This window comes from Sinohyriopsis cumingii, chromosome 7, assembly GCF_028554795.1.
Source record: "Sinohyriopsis cumingii isolate HCF-2022 chromosome 7, ASM2855479v2, whole genome shotgun sequence".
Lineage (NCBI taxonomy): Eukaryota > Metazoa > Mollusca > Bivalvia > Unionida > Unionidae > Sinohyriopsis > Sinohyriopsis cumingii.
In genome coordinates, this window is record NC_142967.1 from 127,879,259 (window position 1) to 127,897,592 (window position 18,334).

The window sequence follows — 18,334 nt, forward strand, 5'->3', positions numbered from 1 at the left end:
CTGTCTCAAAGACCATTAGAGTTACTGGGAAAACATGGTAAGTAACAAGTTTGATAGCTCTGTCTCAAAGACCATTAGAGTTACTGGGAAAACATGGTAAGTAACAAGTTTGATAGCTCTGTCTCAAAGACCATTAGAGCTAATGGGAAGACATTGTAAGTAACAAGTTTGATAGCTCTGTCTCAAAGACCATTAGAGCTAATGGGAAGACATTGTAAGTAACAAGTTTGATAGCTCTGTCTCAAAGACCATTAGAGCTAATGGGAAGACATTGTAAGTAACAAGTTTGATAGCTCTGTCTCAAAGACCATTAGAGCTAATGGGAAGACATTGTAAGTAACAAGTTTTATGGCTTTGTCTCAAAGACCATTAGAGTACAAGCCATAATGACCAGAAAAATCAAAATATTGACATGTGACCTTAAAAGTTTAAGGGGAGAAAGGAAAGTGTGACAAAAATTAAAATATTTATCCATAACCTTGAGCTTGAATACAAGACTCCAGTGTAATATACAGAGAACTTTCTAATAATGATGTACAAGTACATGTATGCCAAGTTTTATCTCTTGATCTCAAACTACAGAAACCAGTGACCAATGGACAGTAACTGCACAGCAGAAATAACCAACATGTGTGACCAGTGGAAAGTTTTCTATGTTGTAGGAACAGCCAACAAGTGTGACCAATAGACAGTTGTCTACACAGCCAACAAGTGTAACCAGTGGATAGTTGTCTGTATAATATGAACAGCCAGCAAGTGTAACCAATGGATAGTTGTCTACACAGCCATCAAGTGTGACCAATGGAAAGTTGTCTACACAGCCATCAAGTGTGACCAATGGAAACTTGTCTACACAGCCATCAAGTGTGACCAATAGACAGTTGTCTACACAGCCAACAAGTGTAACCAATGAATAGTTGTCTACACAGCCAACAAGTGTGACCAATGGAAAGTTGTCTACACAGCCATCAAGTGTGACCAATGGAAAGTTGTCTACACAGTCAACAAGTCTGACCAATGAATAGTTGTCTACACAATCAACAAGTGTGACCAATGGATAGTTGTCTACACAGCCAACAAGTGTAACCAATGGATAGTTGTCTGTATAATATGAACAGCCAGCAAGTGTAACCAATGGGTAGTTGTATACACAGCCAACAAGTGTGATCAATGGATAGTTGTCTACACAGCCAACAAGTGTGACCAATAGATAGTTGTCTACACAGCCAACAAGTGTGACCAATGGAAAGTTGTCTACACAGTCAACAAGTGTGACCAATGAATAGTTGTCTACACAATCAACAAGTGTGACCAATGGATAGTTGTCTACACAGCCAACAAGTGTGACCGATGGAAAGTTGTCTACACAGCCAACAAGTGTAACCAATGAATAGTTGCCTGCACAGCCAACAAGTGTGACCAATGGAAAGTTGTCTACATAGCCAACAAGTGTGACCAATGGATAGTTACCTGCACAGACAACAAGTGTGACCAATGGAAAGTTGTCTACACAGCCAACAAGTGTGACCAATGGATAGTTGTCTACACAGTTAGAGGATTCATACAGTGATGAGAAATTTGAAAACTGAACATTGCTGTTAATGATGAAAAGAATAGAATCTCTTATGAATAAGCCCAAGACATAGATAAAGGGAAGTAACTTCACTATTGATGACTTTTTCTTATCCTTAAATTAGCAGCAAGATCATGCTAGATTGTTTCAAATTTTGACACTCCTGTAATTTTGAACAAAGAGGTCATAGGCCTGAAAAGTATGAGCCTTGTGCTTATAAATTCACACAGAAACTAAATCTGCAAATTTGGTTTACAATTACTTTGAGTTTGAATGAAAATGAGTTGGATTGTCTGGCGAGTGCCTGTCACACTTAGACAAGCATTGGACATCAGATGCATCACTGCAAATGAACAGCCAGCCTGGTTTACCTATTTATGAATGTCTGCTACAGCAGAAGACATCTCAAAATGAGGATGGTTAAGGATGATTATGAGCATGCCAAGTTGTTATAGTGCAATTTAATTTTAAGCATGCATAAGGTCCATAATTGCTTGAGCTCCCTTGTCACAGGTAACTATTCAAATAGAGCTTAATGACCAGAAATAAGAGGGGTTGTGGAAAGTGTTGGCTCAGTGTATAAAACTATTAGTTATACATGGAATAAACATAAATACCCTAATTAAAATTTAACAAGCTAGCCTTCCACAACAACCATTGGTTAGTTTTTATATTTAAGGCAGCAAATATTCAAATTTTTCTGCAGTTTGTCTTAGCCAATGAAATTTCACAAAAACTTTCCAGGTGCAATGAGACCTCAACTTTCATTGGGGAGGATGAGGAGGGGGGAGGAGTAGGGAGTAAACTTATCAGCTTGCACAAAGTGTGCAAAACATAACAAGAAATAAATCAGATAAATAAGCAAACATGAGTTAAGCTGAAAAACAAATTCCATATTTTGGCAAACTTTGTCATAGACAACTTCATTTAAACTGGTATACAAAAACCATATACATTATACAATCTGATTTCACTGAACCCTGCTATGAGGAACCACCTGTAATTTGACTATTTTCATCTTACTCAGATTGATTTTTTCATTTAAATGCTCTGTCACAAGCAGCCACCTGCTGTCACAAGCAGCCCCCTGCTGAACATAACCAGCAGCCACAAAGTTTTGAGAGAATATATGTTTCAACATGTTTATAGATGACTGCATTGCAAAACCAATTGTAAACTGATCTTTATTTTATCCTTTGCAACCACGCTTGCTGAGAATGATGCACATGCAGAGCATATAGACTGTCACCCCATTCCACCCTTAATTCTACTGATACAGTGATCTATATGCAACATACCATAAACCAGACTGAAATACCTCTACTGTAGTGCTCAGGTCATTTCAAACCTTTATTAACCAGTTCTTATGTAATCAAAATAGTCATGAACACAGTAGTTAAATTGTATGAATTGATTTTTATTTTTAAAAACCCAACCCAACACCAATTATGTCCTAACAACACCATTTATGTCATAACAACACTGATTATGTCATAACAACACTGATTATGTCATAACTAGAGATTTTTTCACATGGCTTTCACTGTAGCAGATCAAATACATTATTTTTATTTTCTTAATGGAGTTATAATAGTGTACATGTAAAAAGGGCAACTGGGGAAAATAAGTGTTATTATTTTTGTCTAAATTTATGGTATTGTATTGGTACAATGTGATGCTAGACTGGTCTTCTTATCTTCCACAAAAGAAAAGATACCAATATGGAGCATATTTAGGGGTAACTAGTCCACTTGACCAATCTGATTGCCTGAACACTTGAATAACCAAACATGTTATGGGCAAGCAACCAAATGACATTTACTGCAATCGTATCTCAACTGACTGAAGAGTTCTTCAACCTCTGAAAATTTTGGTAAGAACTCAATAAATATAACTCATGATGAGCTCAAGCATGACTCAGTTAATTATTTTTTCTGTCATCAAGTGGTGGCCAAAAACCTACTTTCATCAATATTTGCAAAATTTAAAGGTTTTTCGCAGTTGTGAACAAACCTAGTCTATCTCCTGAATTTCTCCCAATTTCCCAGTAACATGTCAACTGTTACCACTTTTCAATATAGTCTTGTCCAGCATCCCAGCATGCATTTGGATAAAGCTACATGTACTGATCATGACCAGAAGGTATTCTGGGTACAAAATTCATGCCATGTGATTAACATTAGCCAAGCCATTCACTTCCAATGGAAATGGATACAATGGGGTTGCAGGGAGATGCAGAAGGTTGGTCTAAAAATTCAAAATATTTGAAAGAAAAAAATCACCTTCAGGTAAATTTTAACAGAACTGTCAGCTATTAAGTTTTATCAATGTAGGCAAAAACTTGTTTAGATGTGAAATGGGGGGGGGGCAAGTGCCCCTTCCCTTGACCCTATTTGCAGGCACCCATGAACACTTGTAAGTTGATTGCATTTGATGGTGGATAAATGTACACATCTGTAAAAAAAATTGAAGAATCACATGTTGTACTTTTTGAAGTTCAGAACATATGGTAAGTAAATTTTAATACATTTCAGTGAAAGAGCATGCAGATAATTAGAACGTCTTTTTGAAACAAGTTGTTGTGGTGACTGTTGGGAGTTGTATCCCTTGCATTAGCATGTTCAATCAAGGGAGACAAGTCTCTTTGGCATACTTTCCATTATAATATTGAAAAATCAAGGCATGCAGAAATGAGTAATGAGATAAATTTAGATACAAACTTGACACAAACAGAAAGTGTTATAACATGCAAATACAAGAGATCCAAGTAAGCCTGATATTGCTCACCTGGCATACACAACTCAATAGTTGACTACATCACAAAGCTGGTTCATGTGGTACTATAAGAACAAACATACTATCTCCAAAATGTTATCTTGCATAGATTTTCAGCTATTTTTCTATATCCTAATAACAACTGTGTTAATAATAAAGGCATAGTTAATGCATACAGTGTCTGGCTCATTACTAAGTTCATTCAAAATCTTATGGATTTAAAAACCAATGAGGAGCGAAAACCAATTGCAATTCAGTCTCCAAAGTGGTAACAAAATTAGCCAATCAGATACAAGATTACCTTATTAATAAACCTCAAGATTACATCATTAATTTACATGGATCTTGCTCATAATCCATAATGCCTGGACTCCCATTGATCATGGATGTTGATCCCTTTATTTATGGGATAAAATGGGTGTTACTGGTATCTCTATTTTGACAAATGTCGCTACTGGTGTCTCTATTTGACACAATGTTGCTGTTGGTGTCTCTGTTTTGACACATTGCAGTTAATAAAAGGTCAGAGTCAGAAAAAATTTATTTCTATCATTTGATATGGAACAAAATTTATTGTTCAATTGGACTAGAAGTGTATACATACGGGGTGTCTTTCTTTTTCCAAATGTATTTTGTACATTTTCATTTGAAATTCCATTTTGGTCTTACCTACATATGATGTGCTGCATGTACAAGATGGAGTAAATATACAACAGTACATGTGGTACAATGACCTCTTAACTTTGTGTATATGTAAGGCTTGCAAGTGCTTTAAAAGATTCTTCCATTATTATGCAGAGAGTTTTGTCCGTTTGAATGATTTACCGATGAAACATTTTCTGACCCTTTGAAAGGCCTCATCGTACTTGTCTACTCAGTTTAGTGTGTTGGCAACAGTCAACTCAGTTAGTGTTTACAAATGTGGATTTAATGATGTGATACATCATATGATTGGGAAACAACTAAGAAAGTATACAACACCATAGCAGCCCCAGGCTAATGTATTCAAACTCTAAACACCATAGCAGTCCCAAGCTATTGTATTAAAACTCTAAACACCATAGCAGCCCCAAGCTATTGTACTCAAACTCTAATCACCATAGCAGTCCCAAACTATTGTATTCAAACTCTAAACACCATAGCAGTCCCAAGCTACTGTATTCAAACTCTAAACACCATAGCAGCCCCAAGCTATTGTATGCCAACTCTAAACACCATAGCAGCCCCAAGTTAATGTATTCAAACTCTAAACACCATAGCAGTCCCAAGCTATAATGTATTCAAACTCTAAACACCATAGCAGCCCTAAACTATTGTATGCCAACTCTAAACACCATAGCAGCCCCAAGCTAATGTATTCAAACTCTAAACACCATAGCAGCCCCAAGCTAATGTATTCAAACTCTAAACACCATAGCAGCCCCAAGCTATTGTATGCCACCTCTAAATACCATAGCAGCCCCAAGCTAATGTATTCAACTCTAAACACCATAGCAGTCCCAAGCTATTGTATTCAAACTCTAAACACCACAGCAGCCCCAAGCTATTGTATGCCAACTCTAAACACCATAGCAGTCCCAAGCTATAATGTATTCAAACTCTAAACACAATAGCAGCCCCAAGCTAATGTATTCAAACTCTAATCACCATAGCAGTCCCAAACTATTGTATTCAAACTCTAAACACCATAGCAGTCCCAAGCTACTGTATTCAAACTCTAAACACCATAGCAGCCCCAAGCTATTGTATGCCAACTCTAAACACCATAGCAGCCCCAAGTTAATGTATTCAAACTCTAAACACCATAGCAGTCCCAAGCTATAATGTATTCAAACTCTAAACACCATAGCAGCCCCAAGCTAATTTATTCATACTCTAAACACCATAGCAGCCCCAAGCTAATGTATTCAAACTCTTAACACCATAGCAGTCCCAAGATAATGTATTCAAACTCTTAACACCATAACAGCCCCAAGCTATTGTATTCAAACTCTAAACACCATAGCAGTCTGAAGCTACTGTATTCAAACTCTAAACATCATAGCAGTCCCAAGCTAGTGTATTCAAACTCTAAACACCATACCAGTCCCAACCTATTGTATTCAAACTCTTAACACCATAGCAGTCCCAAATTTTACTAACATTTAAACCAACTATGGTATCACTTCCTACTACCAACTGGTTGTGCTTATGTCATATGGCCCAAAGGCAGTTACACTAGCTGCTAGGGGTATATAAATCTCACACCAGTAAGAAAGGGCCCTCAGTTCAAACAATGCATCAACTATAACATTTCCCTCTAATGAGTTACAAGGCTAATAACAAAACCAGACAGTGACCAACCAAGGGTGACTTGACCACCACTGAAGTCAAGGTCATTTTAACATTTTCTTCCTAGCTCATCATCCAGTTCATCCAACATTTTGATAATATAAAACAATTTAGTGAGTATCATCAAATTCTGATCAGAAATATAGATGCTACTGTTGACCAACTCAGCCAGTCAGATTCTAGTGTTGACAAACTCAGCCAATCAGATGCAAGATCACATCATTAATATGCATGAATTTCACTCATAATCATACTCAACCAAGATCTTGAATCCACATGCCTCCTAATCAAGTTAAATTAAAATCCCACAAACATATAGTCTCTGATACAATGGTAAAAATAACTCAACCAGTTGGATGCTAGATCAACCCAGAAATATGCATAGACATCATCCATAATCAAAATCGTCCAATGTCTTGATGATATTGGCATATGTATGAAGTCTGATTCAAATTAGGTCAGGAATACTGTCTCTGACATGTAAGAAGCTCAGCCAATCAGGCACGAGTACATCTAATTAATATATGCAGATCTTGCTCATAGTAAAATGTTATATAGCTTGATGATATAAGCCTACTTACCAAGTTTGATAAAAAATATGATCAGAAATAATCACTAAAGTGTTGACAAGCTCAACCAATCAGATGTAAAATCACCTCATTAGTATGCATGACTCTTGTTCATAATTGTACCCATCCAAGAACTGGATCATTTAAGCCAACTTACTTAATAAAGATTATAATTATGACTTCCAGTCAATCAGATACAAGATCACCTCCATTAATATGGAAGGATCTCACTCATAATCAAACATATCCAAGATCTGGATTTCATAAACCATTATTTCAATACAGATCAGCATCAGATAAAAAAAGACTTCAGAAATGTGACAATCTCAGCCAATTTGACTAAAGATCATCTCATTAATAAGCACTTATATCACACTCATTGTCAAGCTCATCTGAGATTTTTATGACACAAGCATACTTTCCAAATTTTCTCTTAAATGAATCAGAAATATGTCCTTGAGTGGTAAATAAATTTGGTCAATCTGCAAGATCTACTCAGTAAAAGGTATGGACCTTGCTAAATATTAAACCTGTTTGAAAGTTTGATGACCAAACTCACATTCTAAGTTTGATCATAATCAGGTCAGAAATATGGAGTTTAGCTAAAACAGTGAGTCTGTATAAGGTTATGTCCTTTGTTACATTCATGGTAAGGACTTTTCTATCCCATTTGGTCACTGGAAGTGTCCTTTGTTACATACATGGCAAGGACTTTTCTATCCCATTTGGTCACTGGATGTGTCCTTTGTTACATATATGGCAAGGACATTTCTATCCCATTTGGTCACTGGAAGGATCCACTGTCTCATTAAATCACATCCAGGATAAAATTATGGGGTTCTGGTCAGGTCATTAACTTGGATTCATCTGTGTAAACAACTTTTCACAATTGTTCTTAGTAATTTGTCATACAAGAACATGACAGGTGTTTATTTTACTTTTTACTCTTTTATTTAAACAAAAAATCTGAACAAAGTACTTCTAGTCTGTCATGCACAAGTTTATGTAAATCTCCCAATTATTATATGGAGTACCTGACACATTATGCAAACTTTGCCGAATCAAGGAGTTATATGTAGATCCAAAATCCTGATTAATAATTAGTCTCTTTCTAACAAGAATTCTGACACCTGTTTAGTGGTCTGGATTAATAATTAGTCTCTAACAAGAATTCTGACACCTAATTAGTCATTCAGATTAATAGTTAGTCTCTTTCTAATAAGAATTCTGACACCTGGTCAGTGGATTTCATGTTTTGGAGCAATGTTTATGTAACACCTGATCAATGGATTTCATGCCTTGGAACAGTATTTATGTAACACCTGGTCAGTGGATTTCATGCCTTGGGACAGTATTTATGTAACACCTGGTCAGTGGATTTCTGCATTGGGACAGTATTTATGTAACACCTGGTCAGTGGATTTCTGCATTGGGGCAATGGTTATGTAACACCTGGTCAGTGGATTTCATGCCTTGGGACAGTATTTATGTAACACCTGGTCAGTGGATTTCTGCATTGGGGCAATGGTTATGTAACACCTGGTCAGTGGATTTCATGCTTTGTGACAGTGTTTATCTAATAACTGGTCAGTGGATTTCATGCCTTGGGGCAGTGTTTATGTAGCACCAGTTAAGTTGATTTAAGACTTTAGGGCAATGTCATTGTAACACCTGGTCAGTGGATACAGACTTTGGGACAGTGTTACTGTAATGCCACCTGGTAAAGATATGATAAAATAAGAATTATTTAAGGTTGTCATGAATTAAAACAACAAAAATAAGCTATTATGAGCTTTTTGCTGAAATTAAATTAAACATTAGAATCATTTGAAACAAACATGATTTGCATGGCATACAAGCATAATACATAAATACAATTGGACAAAATACACAGCACATAACGTGCAACATCAGTAAGCAAAGCATTTTAAAAGGCAGTGATTAAAAGTGAATTTAGTATCTGGATAAATTAAAACCACAATTTAGGATAATTTTCAAAAGCAAAAGAAGTTATGGGTAAAATCTAAATTTAAATTAAATGCATAAACACCAAATTAGGGCTAGAAGCATACTGTTATGCAGCTTATGCCTTACTTGAAAGAAAGAAGCCAACAGTTGGACACTTGATAGAACACAAGCCATGGGCATAAAAACAACAAACATTAGCTGTCATCATGATGGGGGGAGGGATATTGCTGATACTGTAATTACCATTTTTACCGTTCCAGGATATAATTAATGATTAAATTAATTTAAATTTGGTAGTGCTTTAAATGATTAGGTAGCTCATCCATAGAATAGCAACTACATATCTAAATGCTTTTTTGCTAAATCTTGAGGATTTAATTTGTGGGACATCTAAAATATTTGAATGTATAAACTTTTATTGAATTTGTTTAAAACCTTAAAATATCCAAACATCTGAAAGAATGTTTATTCAGAATTTGGAAAGTCTCAAGAGCCATAACCCATAATATGCACACCTTCATGGTTGGTAATTTTGCCATAATAGGCACACCTTCATGGTTGGTAATTTTGCCACAATATGTACACCTTTATGGTTGGTATTTTTGCCTTAATATGCACACCTTCATGTTGGTATTTTTGCCATAATATGCACACCTTCATGGTTGGTATTTTTGCCATAATATGCACACCTTCATGTTGGTATTTTTGCCATAATATGCAAACCTTCATGGTTGGTAATTTTGCGATAATAGGCACACCTTCATGTTGGTATTTTTGCCATAATATGCACACCTTCATGGTTGGTATTTTTGCCACAATATGCACACCTTTATGGTTGGTATTTTTGCCATAATATGCACACCTTCATGGTTGGTATTTTTGCCATAATATGCACACCTTCATGTTGGTATTTTTGCCATAATATGCACACCTTCATGGTTGGTAGTTTTGCCACAATATGTACACCTTTATGGTTGGTATTTTTGCCATAATATGCACACCTTCATGGTTGGTAATTTTGCCACAATATGCACACCTTTATGGTTGGTATTTTTGCCATAATATGCACACCTTCATGTTGGTATTTTTGCCATAATATGCACACCTTCATGGTTGGTATTTTTGCCATAATATGCACACCTTCATGGTTGGTATTTTTGCCATAATATGCAAACCTTCATGGTTGGTAATTTTGCGATAATAGGCACACCTTCATGTTGGTATTTTTGCCATAATATGCACACCTTCATGGTTGGTATTTTTGCCACAATATGCACACCTTTATGGTTGGTATTTTTGCCATAATATGCACACCTTCATGGTTGGTATTTTTGCCATAATATGCACACCTTCATGTTGGTATTTTTGCCATAATATGCACACCTTCATGGTTGGTAGTTTTGCCACAATATGCACACCTTTATGGTTGGTATTTTTGCCATAATATGCACACCTTCATGGTTGGTAATTTTGCCACAATATGCACACCTTTATGGTTGGTATTTTTGCCATAATATGCACACCTTCATGTTGGTATTTTTGCCATAATATGCACACCTTCATGGTTGGTATTTTTGCCACAATATGCACACCTTTATGGTTGGTATTTTTGCCATAATATGCACACCTTTATGGTTGGTATTTTTGCCACAATATGCACACCTTTATGGTTGGTATTTTTGCCATAATATGCACACCTTCATGGCTGGTAATTTTGCTACAATATGCACACCTTTATGGTTGGTATTTTTGCCATAATATGCACACCTTCATGGTTTGCATTTTTGCCATAATATGCACACCTTCATGTTGGTATTTTTGCCATAATATGCACACCTTCATGGTTGGTATTTTTGCCATAATTATGACTTTATGATGGTTGCTTGTATTACAAACCATCATACACAAATCTCAGAGTACACTTGTATTTTTTTTTAAGTTTAGTAGTTTTCATCTCACTGCAGAAATGACAGGCTAAGGGACAGTTCATTTGAATCTAAGGGGCAGTTGCAATGTAATGATCAGTTTACATCACACCTAGTCAGTAGATTTCAGACTTAAGGGCACTGTTAATGTAATGATCAGTTTACATCACACCTAGTCAGTAGATTTCAGACTTAGGGGCACTGTTAATGTAATGATCAGTTTACATCACACCTAGTCAGTAGATTTCAGACTTAGGGGCACTGTTAATGTAATGATCAGTTTACATCACACCTAGTCAGTAGATTTCAGACTTAAGGGCACTGTTAATGTAATGATCAGTTTACATCACACCTAGTCAGTAGATTTCAGACTTAGGGGCACTGTTAATGTAATGATCAGTTTACATCACACCTAGTCAGTAGATTTCAGACTTAGGGGCACTGTTAATGTAATGATCAGTTTACATCACACCTAGTCAGTAGATTTCAGACTTAAGGGCACTGTTAATGTAATGATCAGTTTACATCACACCTAGTCAGTAGATTTCAGACTTAGGGGCACTGTTAATGTAATGATCAGTTTACATCACACCTAGTCAGTAGATTTCAGACTTAAGGGCACTGTTAATGTAATGATCAGTTTACATCACACCTAGTCAGTAGATTTCAGACTTAGGGGCACTGTTAATGTAATGATCAGTTTACATCACACCTAGTCAGTAGATTTCAGACTTAGGGGCACTGTTAATGTAATGATCAGTTTACATCACACCTAGTCAGTAGATTTCAGACTTAGGGGCACTGTTAATGTAATGATCAGTTTACATCACACCTAGTCAGTAGATTTCAGACTTAGGGGCAGTGTTAATGTAATGATCAGTTTACATCACACCTAGTCAGTAGATTTCAGACTTAGGGGCAGTGTTAATGTAATGATCAGTTTACATCACACCTAGTCAGTAGATTTCAGACTTAGGGGCACTGTTAATGTAATGATCAGTTTACATCACACCTAGTCAGTAGATTTCAGACTTAGGGGCAGTGTTAATGTAATGATCAGTTTACATCACACCTAGTCAGTAGATTTCAGACTTAGGGGCAGTGTTAATGTAATGATCAGTTTACATCACACCTAGTCAGTAGATTTCAGACTTAGGGGCACTGTTAATGTAATGATCAGTTTACATCACACCTAGTCAGTAGATTTCAGACTTAGGGGCAGTGTTAATGTAATGATCAGTTTACATCACACCTAGTCAGTAGATTTCAGACTTAGGGGCAGTGTAATTTTCAGTTTAAAATCAACAGCAGTGTTAGAACTCAGATATTGCAAATTAAGGAGAAAACTGAATTGAGGGGTGTGCATTCATTCCAAATGATTTTTTTTGTTGCCATTAAATTGATTAGAATTTTCAAACAGTTCTGAACACTGTACAAAAAGTCAGTATGCTAGTTAAATGTTGTAAAACAAATTATTTAAAATGCATTTCAAATGGCAAACAAAATGCTTGTTTAGAAAACACCAACAAACAAAATGCTTTTTCAGCCAATATCAACAAGCAATACTCTTGTAACCCATTTCTGTATGTCAAATGTATATGCAGCTAATAGGACTGGTACCCATATCTCAAATATATATATATAGATAAGAAGACTGATATCCCTATCTCAAATGTATATGCAGCTAAGAAGACTGGTATCCCTATCTCAAATGTATATGCAGGTAACAAGACTGGTATCCATATCTCAAATGTATATGTAGCAAATAGGACTGGTATGCATTTACTTATTTTTAAAATATCTCTAATGAAGATAAATTTTATTTTCACAAGATCTTCACAGTTTCTTTAATAGAGTGAGCATACAAAGGAAACTGCTGGTATTCTATCAAGCCATCACTAAAGCTCTGGGTCAATTACAATTCATTTTGCATGACAGTTTCAACTGTTTTCCAATGCGGAAATCAACAAATCTTCCCATTTTGTTTTCCTCAAAATGAGTGATGTCTCAATTTTCATCAGTTGTCACTGAAGTTGCATGTTATTTTCCCCAAGATGTCTGTTTTGTATCAATACAGCAAATCCATTATTACTGAATGTCTTGATCTCTACTTGAGAACACAAAATCAATACAGAGAAAAACTGGAATAAACAGCTCCAAACATGTGCTTGCATAAAGCCTTGCATTATGAAGAAATACACTGCTTTATGCAAATAATACAAAGACAAAACCTAGCTGTCATCTCTTTTGTATTGCTTGAAGAAAATTTCTTTTGCCTGCATGATAAATAGTACAATCCCTTTTGTATTGCTTGAAGAATAACGTTTTTGCCTGCATGATAAATAGTACAATCTCTTGCAAACCATCAAGAAAGCCTGAGGCATGCATATTGATGTGAAGCATTTCATTTTTGGCCTGCCACATCGTGTAAAAATGATGGCATCTTGAATCAAATTAGGCTGGTCCTTATTTTATTCCAGATCCACTAAATCCATAACACACAAACACTAAATCCATACCACACAAATACTAAATCCAAAACACACAAACACTGAATCCATACCACACAAATACTAGATCCAAAAGACACAAACACTGAATCCATAACACACAAACACTGAATCTATAATACACAAACACTGAATCCATGACACACAAACACTAAATCCATAACACACAAACACTGAATCCATAACACATAAACACTGAATCCATAACACACAAACTATAAATCCATAACACACAAACACTGAATCCATAACACACAAACACTAAATCTATAACACACAAACACTGAATCCATGACACACAAACACTGAAAAATGTATATACAAAATATTTCCCCCAAAGCTGAAAACCACCAACAAAAAAGGGAGAAAAAATAAACTTTTATTTTGTATTTTTATCTATATTTTATCACTTTTATATTCTTTATCTAAAAAATGATAACTACAGCCAAGTGAAACAAAATAAAACAGGAGCTATCAATATACGAAAAGCTCACCTGTACTTTGCTGTTATTCTTATCACTCACCTGTACATTACAGTTTGTTATTCTTAGAACCTTGACTATATTGTCTTTTATGAAACAAGTCTTGTATAATGCAATGTGAAGACTAGTAGTTTGTATGAAATTCATACTTTCTGTTTGAAGAAATTTCTTCACCCAAAAATTCTGTCGCAATCCATCTGGAGTCACCTCAACTATTTCTATGACTGCTTTGACCATAGGATTGACCAAGAAATTGCAAACAAAAACAAATGGTTAGATTAGCAGGTATTGGCAAGAATGAGGTATGATCCACATGACTGACTGACTGACTAATGGAATGTGGTGATGCTGGGGATTACCTGCAAAACAATGAGTGTGATAAAGGTTTGAATGTGGTGATGCTGGGGATTATCTGCAAAACAATTAGTGTGATAAAGGTATGAATGTAGTGATGCTAGGGATTACCTGCAAAACAATTAGTGTGATAAAGGTATGAATGTTGTGATGCTAGAGATTACCTGCAAAACAATTAGTGTGATAAAGGTATGAATGTTGTGATGCTGGGGATTACCTGCAAAACAATTAGTGTGATAAAGGTATGAATGTGGTGATGCTGGGGATTTCCTGCAAACAATTAGTGTGATAAAGTTATGTCGCTGTCAACTTCCCTTTAGGGGAGGGATACAGTAATGTCAAGAATATTATGAAGTTGATACAATGCATACAAACAGCTAGAGGCTAAAGCGATGCCAGAATGACAAAACATGTATTCTACCTGTCAAAAACAAAGTCATTAATGTAATATAAATAGGTCCTTGTGACCAACGTTCAGGTGTGATGGTTTGGAATGGATGCAAGAAGTGTGCTGACCAAGTTCTTTAAACTACAGGTGGTGATTAACCTCAAAGACAAAACATTTACACCAGGGTTATAACTGTTGAGTAAATATAAATTAATATATGAATGGGAAAATATATATTTCTTTTGTAACTGAAATGTATTACCTTTTCTTATCTTAATGTCACTATACAGAATTTTTTTTTAACCATTAATTACAATTATCCACCTAAATTCTTACCATTAAAGCTACTGTATATAACTTTGAACCATTCATTACAATTATCCACCTTAATTCTTACCATTAAAGCTACTATTTACAACTTTGAACCATTAATTACAATTATCCACCTAAATTCTTATGATTAAAGATACTGTACAGAACTTTGAGCCATTAATTACAATTATCTACCTAAATTCTTACCATTAAAGCTACTGTTTACAACTTTCAACCATTAATTACAATTATCCACCTAAATTCTTACCGTTAAAGCTACTGTTTACAACTTTGAATTATTAATTACAATTATCCACCTAAATTCTTACCATTAAAGCCACTGTTTACAACTTTGAACCATTAATTACAATTATCCACCTAAATTCTTACCATTAAAGATACTGTACAGAACTTTGAACCATTAATTACAATTACCAACATAAATTCTTACCATTAAAGCCACTGATTACAACTTTGAACCATTAATTACAATTATCCACCTAAATTCTTATGATTAAAGATACTGTACAGAACTTTGAACCATTAATTACAATTATCTACCTAAATTCTTACCATAAAGCCACTGTTTACAACTTTCAACCATTAATTACAATTATCCACCTAAATTCTTACCATTAAAGATACTGTATAGAACTTTGAACCATTAATTACAATTATCCACATAAATTCTTACCATTTATGCCATTGTACAGAACTTTGAGCCATTAAAATTCAATTCTCAGCCTTTCTTACCATTAAAATTGCTATATGGAATTTTAAACTTTTAAATGACAATTAACCACCTTTCCTACCATTAAATCCACCATGTACAATTTTAAACTATTAAATGACACATAACCACTTTTCCTACCATTAAATCCACCATGTACAATTTAAAACTATTAAATGACACATGACCACCTTTCCTACCATTAAATCCACCATGTACAATTTTAAACTATTAAATGACAATTAACCACCTTTCCTACCATTAAATCCACCATGTACAATTTTAAACTATTAAAAGGCAAATAGTCCCCTTTCTTACCTTCAAGTCACCTGATATCATTTTATACCTTGAAGGGAAATTATATGCAAGCAGAACTGTTGCATGGTATCAAACACTGACTTAAAACTACATTTTAAAAAAATCTGTAATACACTAGACAAAGAAAGGCTTAGCAAAGTATGTCCTGATCATCAAGTTTAAGTTTTGCTGATGAAGCATAGATAAACTAAGATGGATGCCTAATGAAGCATGTGGTGGCAGGGAAAATATGGCTCCCAATTCCAGAATTGAATTTCCAGAAAATGATCACAGTCATTTGGTGCCATTGGCTGATGATTTAAGTATACATGCATTGCCATTCCATTATGGTACCATGCCTCTCCCCAAAAAGTGTCAGTTTAAGAGAGCTTGACCAATATCTATTTAAATGCAATTTAGAATGAAAATCTACAAGAGAACTGTAAGCAAAACAAGACATTAATTTAATGCAATAAATGTGATAAGTGCAGGACATTAATTTTATGTAATAAAGGTTATAACTGTAAGACCTTAATTTAATGTAATAAATGTGATCGTTGCAAGACATTAACTGAATGCAATAAGGGCAATAATTGTAAGACATTAATTTAATGCAATAAAGGTGATAATTGTAAGACATTAACTGAATGTAATATATATGATAATTGCAAGACATTAACTGAACATAATTAATATAATAATTGCAAGACATTAATTGAATGTAATTGTAATAATCATAAAAGCTATCAGCAAGCTTTTCACTGTGCTAATTGTTTTTTACATATTATTGAAAGGTGCTAGATTTTCAAGAACTTCAAAAGAAACAAAGTAGAAATGGAAACAAACAGAATGTGGGGAAGAAACAAAGTCTCCCTAGACCTTGACCTAAAATAGAAATTTGGGGTATGAATTCCTTATAATGACATTGATAATGTAGACTAGCTAAATACTTCTGGCTTACATTTAACCTGTTTGCTGTGTACATATATATTAAGTCAATTTCTATACATGCATTTCTGTTATCTTTTTCATGCTTTTTTAACTACTTTAGTTTTTACCATTTCATCATTTAGGATAGTTTTAGTCTGTTCTCTCAAAGAAAATTGGAAATATTTAATATTTATTGTTCTAACTATCACTCTTTTTGTGTATATATTTGTTAGTGTATGCCTCCTACCATAAGGAAATTATTGATTAGTGTAATGAAATATTGCCAATTGTCCTTACTTCCTTTGCAACCAAATTTTAGTGTGCTAATCTGAGTCTCACATTAACATGGATATCATTTCACAGAAACATATTGATCTCAGTGGAGTCTGATTAATATAATGTAGGAATAAATCATCATGGTAGCTGACACTGACCAAAGAATTGTGATGTAATTTCATGACACATTTCAACAAGTTTCAATTTTCAGTGTAGAAGTTCTGAGTATGAAGCATTATAACTAATAAGTTAATGTAACAGATAATGACAGTCCCTGATGGAGTAAATGAAACAAGATACAATTTTCTATGAAAGGAAGACCTCACTAATCCAATGTTTTCCTCAATATAGTTTCAATCATAATCCACATCAGCAAGAGGGTACCATTCTCTCTGCTGTAAATAATGTGATTTCAAGCAAATTCATTTCCTAGCAGGTAGTAGAGTCATACAGACCTCTGAATGAACTGACATACTTAGACACCAATCTGCCTGTACATAATTAACTTATTTTGTATTACTATGCCAACAAACACAAACAGATCACTGACATCTCACCTACGTCTACATTGATTCAAGCCTCATCCCAGCCAATAACATGGATATCATATCACAGAAAGGTAAGAAAACTTGTCAATAGCTTCCAGTGCATTGGTGTTTTTTTCTGTGGTCTTCACAGCTTCTTCATCTTCCAAATATACTGCCCACCACGTATAGCCAACCAAGTCCTGAAAAATGGTGTTAGACCCACACAACACACAAGTACCATCATGTTGTAACATACTGCAAAGGGCCTGAATAAAGCACAGTTAAACTCAACTACCCAACTTCCTCTCCATAAATATAGTGGTAGTAGTAGCAGCAGCAGTAGTAGTATTAGTAGTAGCATAATTGACATGTCTATGTACATGTATC